Consider the following 8,117-nt stretch of genomic DNA (forward strand, 5'->3'; position numbering starts at 1 on the left):
AGTCAAATTGCTTAGTCAACTGTAATGCATATTTTATCTAATTATATGCATATTTACCAAGTACCTCCAGAAATATTACTCTAAGAGTGCCATTGTGCTGTGTTAGATTATCTATTTTTTATTGCCTTGTCAACAGTGGAATATTTCATATATTCATATGCAGGTATGATTTGGAATAATGCCCGCCCCCCCCCAAATTTCATGTGTACTTCAGTGGTAGAACACTTGCCTAGTATAGTATATGTTCAATCACCAACACACACAAAAAAAGTTGTTTAAGTATACACAAACTCTTCATATTTTTGGGAAAGTCTTAAATTATTCATTACTTGTAATATTTTTGAAATAAAATTTTATAATCCTGGTTTTACAATATTTACTTTTTCAATATCATTTGTTGAATATCCTGTCTTCGGTGTGTGTTTGTGATTAACCCTTGTCAAAGATCAATTGATTGTATATTCATGGATTTATTTTGGGCTCCCTGAACTGTTCCATTGGTCTAAGAGTTCCTTTTTGACAGTGCCATAAAATTTTAATTACTATAACTTTGTAACACAGATTGAAATTACTTTTCTTTCTCAATATCACTTTGACTCTTTTGGCACTTTTATTATCCCATATAATTAGTTATTCCAATCCATGGACATGTTATAATTTCCCATTTATTTGTGTCTGCTTAAATTTATTTCATCAGTGTTTAATAGTTTTCAGTATACAAGTTTTCACCTCATTCGTTGAGTTTATTCCTAAGTATTTTATTCTTTTTGAGACCATTATAAAAAGGAATTTTAAAAAATTTCCTTTTTGAATAATTCATCATGTGTATGGAAACATAACTGATATTTTTAAATTTATTTATTGATATGTGTTAATTATGTGGATTGCTGGTTATCATTTATATAGTTTGGTCAATATTATTTCCCAATACTTCCTTTTATGCCCTGTCCTCCCTCACTTTCCTGCTTCCTTTTCCATAATGTTTACGCTTCTACATTCATGACATTTTCAATTTCTTCCATCTTCCACATATCAAAGAAAATATATAGCTGTATTACCATGTTTGTCTGTTTTACTTACCATGTTGTTCCTCATTTTCATCCATTTTCTTACACATGACACAGTTTCATCCTTTATGGTTGGATTAAACTACATTTTGTATATATAAAACATTTTTCTTATCCATTCATCTGTTTATGAACATCTAGGCTGATTTCAAAACTGTACTTCAGTGAATTGTGCAGTGAATTGTGCTATATATGTGGATATATGCATCCTTGAATGTCTTTAATTCTTGTGAATAAATATCAAGAAATGATATAACTGAATCATATGGTAGTTCTCCTTTCATTATTTTGAGAAACCTCCATACTGATTTCGGTAGTGTCTGTACCAATATCCATTCCTTCCAACAGTTTTATAAAAGATTATTTTCCCACATACTTGCCTGTATTTATTGTTGTTTGTAACATTGATGGTTGTTATTCTCACTGGAATGAAATGAAATCTTATCGTAGTTTTCATTTGCATTTATATGATGTTAAAGATATTGAATTTTTCTTCATATAATCTGTGGTCATTTGTACTTCTTTTGAGGAGCATCCATTCTGTACACATGCACATTTATTGAATAGGTTATTTAAATTTTTAGTGTTGAGGTTTATTCATTTATTTATTTTAGTTATTTGTATATTCTGGCTATTAAGCCTCTGTTGGAAGAATAACTGGCAAAGATTTTCTCCCATTCTGTAGGTTAAACCTTCAGGCTGCTAATTATTTTCTTTGCTGTGCAGAAACTATTTAATTTAATGTAATCCTAATTACTGATTCTTCTTCTTATTTCTTGAGCTATAGTATCCTTATTTATTAGGTCATTTCTTGGCTACATATTGAAGTATTTCTCCTTGGTTTTCTTTAACAGTTGGAAATTTTCTGTTTTCTTAACCAGATCTTTGATTCATGTGGAGTTGATTTTTGTGCAGGGTTTGAAATAAGGATCTAGTTTAATTCTACATATGGGTACTCTATTTTTCCACCATCATTGTTTATTAGATTGGCTTACATGACCAGAAGCTTGATAGTCCATCATGGGGAGCTGTCTATGACTCTCAAAATCAGGCTTGGTCGAGCCATCAGACATGGAAACCTGGCTTTCAGGAACTGGCAGTCATGAGAGATTGTTTCAGATAAACTGAAGTATGTGCCTTTCATGCAGAGTGGCTCACCACCAGAATTTGTGTGTCCTGGATGTGTCACATGACCCACTAGAGTCAAACTGCCTCCTTAACTCCATTCCATCCTGTTTCTCAAGGAAGAAGCACCTACCAGTCTCCCTTTAATCGGTATCACTATAAATAAACCACGTGAGGGCTCATTTCTTGTTAGAGCCAGATTAGCATGGCTCAATCATTCATGCCCCGATTCAAAAGAGATAATTGTCTCCTTTGTTTTTTTTTTCTATTAAATATGTTTCCTAGTGATTAATTTACAATCAGCCTATCCCTGTGACAGGAACCCTTTTCCTTGCCCACAAAAGACGTGTGTAAAGCTTTGAGAGTCCACAATGGCCATCTGCAGGTTACAGAGCTGGAAGAAGCAGTAGCTGCACAGTCCATGAGGCCAAATCTCCAGAACAAGAAGAATCAACAGTGCTACCCTGGTCCATGACCAGGGCTTCTGGGAACTACCTGGAGAAATCACTGGCAGATTCTGCTTTGAAAGAGTGAAGAAGCAAGAGTCCAATATTCTCAGACAGTTGAAACTGTAATCAAGAACCCATTCAAGAAGAGTTGAGCATGCATCTGTATCTGCGTCCTTGTGCTTCCAACTTTTATTCCATCCAAGCCACCATCCTATTGGGCAGTGCTGCCCACGCTTAGGGAAGATCTCCACTTCAGTTCACTATCCCACATTGCAGTCATTCCTAGACATACTCTCATTGACACACCCAAAAGTCTCTTAATCATCAGTAATACAATCAAGTTGACAATTCAAATGAGCCATTACAAACTGCATAGTACTGACATAAAAACAGACACACAGACCAATGGTACTGAATAGAAGACACAGAGTCAAACCCATGTATTTACAGTTATGTGATCCTTGACAAAGGTGCCAAAAACATATTGGAGAAAATGTCTTTTTAACAAATGGTGCTGGAAAACCAGTTGTCCATATACAGAAGAATGATACTAGATCCTTACCTCTCACCTAGCACAAAAATCAACTCAAAATGGATTAAGACCCAAGAATTAGACCAAAAACTATGCATCTCCTAGAAGAAGATATTGACTCAACACTCAAACATATAGGCACAGGCAATGACTTTCTAAATAGGATATCTAAAGCTTAGGAAATTTTGCTAAGTGTTAATAAACACAATGGGTTCATATAAAAAATCTTTTTGCTCAGTGAGAAAACAATTAGGAGAAAACCTACAGAAAGGGAGAAAATCTTTGCTTGCTACTCTTCTGATAGGATTAATACCCAGAATAGTTTTAAAGAACTCAAAAACTTAATACCAAAAGGCCAATAAATCAATTAATAAATAGGCAAATGAACTAAACCAACACTTTTCAAAAGAAGAAATACAAATGAATAACAAATATATAAAGATATGTTCAACCTCATTAACAATTAGGGAAATGTGAATCAAAACCACACTGAACTTCCACAAGGACTTCCAGGTTGTTGACCCAGCTCTGCAGTTTCTGTGACTTCTAAAGAGTTGGTCAGCAGGACTACAAGTGCTGTGAGGACAGGGATCTTACATCTGACATGTAGTAGAAATTCAGACATCAATGCAAACCTGAAGAAAAATCAGTTTCTTCCTCCTAAGTCATGGCATATCAGTTATACTGAAATCCTGCTTTGGGAAACAGTCTTCAGGAAAGCCAAGATGAGCTCATACAGTCTCAACAGATCACCTCCCAACTTTCCCTTCAAATTCTACTTGATAAGGCTACAAATTCAGCATTGACTCAGAGGGTCAGGAACAGAGTCAATTTCATGGGTTCTTTAAATATATATAGATTCTGCAATAATGTGTGGACTTTTGTATTGAATGATGTTGAATCCAGAGAGGTGACAGATCTCATTAAAGTGGATAAAGTGAAAATTGTAGCCTATGATGGTAAAAATACTGGCTCCAATACGACAGAATTAATAGAAAAAAGTGACTTTTTCAGACCACCCTCCGTTATTATTCATCAGTTTTTGAAGAGAAGCAAAGAAGAGACTTTGTAAAATTTATTCTAGCATTGCATAAATGACTACACTGTACTTTGTTCCAGCAAAAATATAACTATATTTTCTTGCATCACCTTTATTATGCAGGATGAAGAAACATAACTATATTTTTAATGACAAATCACAAATTGTTGTCTTCTTAAGAACATTCTTTAAAAAACTCATTTTAAAAAACTCAAAAAAAAAAAAAAAAAAAACACTCTGATTACATCTCACACCAGCCAGAATGACAGTCACCAAGAACAAAAATAACAATAAATGCTGGAAAAGATGTGGAGAAAAAGGAACACTTTTAAACTCTTGGTGAAATTGCAAATTAGTACAACCACTATGGAAAACAGTATGGAGAGTCCTTAAAAGACTTAAGCATGGAATCACCATATGACCCAGCCATACCAGTACTCAGTGTTTATCCAGAAGAAGAAAAGCTACCATGCTCTAGTGAAATATGCCCACTCACGTTTATAGCAGCACAATTAACAATAGTCAAACCATGGAACCAACCTAGATGTCCATCAGCAGATGAATAAATAAATAAGATGTGGTCTATGTACATAATGGAGTTGTATTCAGCTATAAAAATGAAATTTTATCATTTGTAGCAAGAGGAATGTAACAATATCATTTTATTAAGCAAAATAAGGGCCAACAGTCATATATTTTCTCTCATATGTGGAAGTTAGAGAAAAAAGAAAATTAAAAGAGATGAATGGGAATCTCAAGAAAATCAAAGGTAGGTCATTAGAGAAAAAGGGTCAAGGTGTTGGGAGAAGAGGAGGAAGAGGAAGTGTTCAGGACTGATATGGATCAAATTATGTTGTTCTATTATGGGTAAGTATAAATATGTAACCACAAATCCCATAATTATGTACAAATATAGTAAAAAAGATAATACAATTCAATACAAATACAAATATAATAAAATAATACAAATTAAATAAAACAAGAAAAAAACAACAAATGATTATAATTACATGGGATGTGTCTCTAGTTTGTCCCATGGATCTATGTGTCTATTTTAAAGCTGGTACTACACTGTTTTTGCTTTTGTTTTGTTTTGTTACTATTTCTGTAATTTAATTTGACATCAAATATTGTGCTGGTACTCATACTGTGCTCTTTATGTTACAATTGCTATGTACATTCTGGGGTTTTAAACTTGCATATAAGTTTTAGGATTTTTTTTTTCTACTTCTGAGAATATCAGAATATTTTGATAGATTTTGCATTTTATCTGTAGATTCCTTTTGGTAGTATGATCATTTTAGCAATGTTAAAGATAGGCAGAACTTTCAGGTACCTTCTTCAATTTCTTTCTTCAGCATCCAATAATTATTCTTGTACTGTAATACTTCTTGAAGAAAACATATGGACAAACTATATCATTGGTCTTACCAATGATTGAACATCATAATTATAGGCAACAAAGCAAAAATTAGGCAAGCAGAACTACATCAAACTTAAAAGATTTTTACCAGCAAAGGAAAAAATCAACACAATAAAATAGCATCATGTGAAATACAAAAAATTATTTGTAGACCATCTGTTGGATAAAGGGTTAGTATTTAATATATAAGAATACTTAAAACTCAACAAAAAGTAAAATACTAATAGTAACTAACTAAATATTGGACAAAAGTCTTGAGTAGACCTTTCTCCCGAGAAGACAAATAAATATCAGATATGTTAAAATGTATTCAATATCTCTAATCCTTAGAAAAATTGTGTTCAAAATCAAAATAACATGTTACTTCACTGTAGATGTTCGGACAGTAGGGGTCCTGCTCAGAGTGAGGAAGTACCGATGTCTACCCCAGTTCATTCAGACACCGGAGACCAGACTCAGAAGGCACAGATCTAATTTTACTTAGGTTTGTACAAGACATATTGGCACATTATCCAATCAGGTTAATATGCTTGTTAAAGCATAACAGAATCAGCCTATAGGTGAGCTATATGTCAAGATAATGTAAACAAACCAAGTATACCTAAGTAATTCTGCCCAGCAACAAGTCTGAGACAAAGGACTGGGGAGATGGTAAGCTCCAGCACACAGCATGAGGCAAGGCAGCACAGGTGAGCTCCCATCACAGCTTGCTGGGATGCTTGAAGAGCGAGGCTTCCCCTCAGCTCGTAACTCAGCTTCAGCAACTGCAAAGACCTTCATTCCATGGCGAGTCTTCACCATTACCTCAGTTTTTCTGTCCAGACTCTTTGGCTTACTTAGACCATGGTGTCAGTGACTGCTGTCAGATAAGCTTGAGGAATGTTCCCTACACTTCACAATATTAAAATGACTATTATAAAAAAAGATAAAAATTTTTGATAAGGATGCAGAAAAAATTAGAACCCTTATACAATGCTGATGAGAAAATTGAATAGTGTAGCTACTATGATATGGGTGTTCCTTAAAAATTAAAACTAAAACTACTATGCTGTTAAGCAATGGGATTTCTGGATATACATCAAAGAGGAATCAAAATCTTGAAGAAATACCTCCATCCTCATGCTATTGCAGCATATATTCATAGTAATTAAGATATAATAATAACCCAAATGTACATTGATAGATGACTAAAGAAAATGTAATAGATATTTAAAATGGAATATATTATTCAGCATTAAAAAGAAATATATCCTGTCATTTATAACAACAAGGACAAACCTAGAGGAATTATACAAAGTGAAATAAGCCAGTCACAAAACAAAAAGTGCATAACTACATTTATATAAGATTCCAAAACTATCAAACCAATAGAAACATAGAATAGAATAGAGTTTGCTAGATCCTGAATTTGGGTGTTGCTAAATGGGTTTAAAGCTTCTGTTATTCAAGGTGTACAAGTACTAGAGATCAGCTATAAAACATCATACTCATACTAAATGTTATAGTATCATATACTTTAAAATATGTTTCAAGAACAGAAACCATGAAATATTCTTATACAAACACACAAGAGAAAAGAAGAAAAATTTTGGTAGGTTTAGTATTTTGATTGTGGTGATTTTTTACATGGCTATATGTCGTATGTCCAAACTCATCAGAATGTATATATTAAACATGCACTATTTCATGTATTTTACAACCCAAGGAAGATTAAAAATAAATTTTTTTTGCAGACTATAAAATTATCTATGTCTTCAGTTATTTCTCAAATTTGCCCAAGATCATTTATTCAGTAATTCTGTTCCTATGGTTTAGCTATGAGGTGTTCCTCCAAAACTAATGTGTGAGGCAATGCAAGAAAGTTTAGAGGTAAAATGATTGGGTTATAAGAATTTTAATCTGATGAGTGCATTAAATCCACTTGAATGCATTGAGTCGTGAGTGTAGGGAGGTAAGGTGTAGCTGGGAGATGTATGTCACTGGGGATGTGCCTTTGGGGTTTTTATTTTTGCCCTGGTGAATGAAACTCTCTCTCTGCTTCCTGTCAGTTCTGGGTTCTTTCCTCCTTCATACCCTTCTGTAATGATGCTTTGCCTCACTTTGGACCCAGAGCAACAGAATTATTCATCTATGGACTGAGACCTTTTAAACCATAATACCAAATAAACTTTTCCTCCTTTGAAATTGTCCTTGTCAGATCTTTTGGTCATTGGTGAAAAAACTGATTAAAACATCTGTTTCTCACTAAATAAGGCCAATTAATTATTACTCTAAATATTTTAATAAGTTAATTTATTTTTGAAATATATTATGCTCATTAGTTTCTTCTGATCCCAGGATACAGTGTTAAATTTTTTCTAGACTTTAACATAAAGCAAATTATGTGGTATTTAAAAGGATTTTAAAACTTAAACCTCTGCAAGCCATCAATACACTTTTGGTAGAAGTAGATTTTTACATTATTTTAAGAAAAATATTTTTG

General features: G+C 33.3%; 1 pseudogene; it reads left to right on the forward strand.

Moving 5' to 3' along the window:
• The first annotated feature begins 3,840 nt into the window (after positions 1–3,840).
• Positions 3,841–4,245, forward strand: LOC124989239 (transcription initiation factor IIA subunit 2-like; annotated as a pseudogene).
• The last annotated feature ends 3,872 nt before the right edge of the window (positions 4,246–8,117 follow it).

The sequence above is a fragment of the Sciurus carolinensis genome, chromosome 7 (assembly GCF_902686445.1).
Source record: "Sciurus carolinensis chromosome 7, mSciCar1.2, whole genome shotgun sequence".
Taxonomy (NCBI): Eukaryota; Metazoa; Chordata; class Mammalia; order Rodentia; family Sciuridae; genus Sciurus; species Sciurus carolinensis.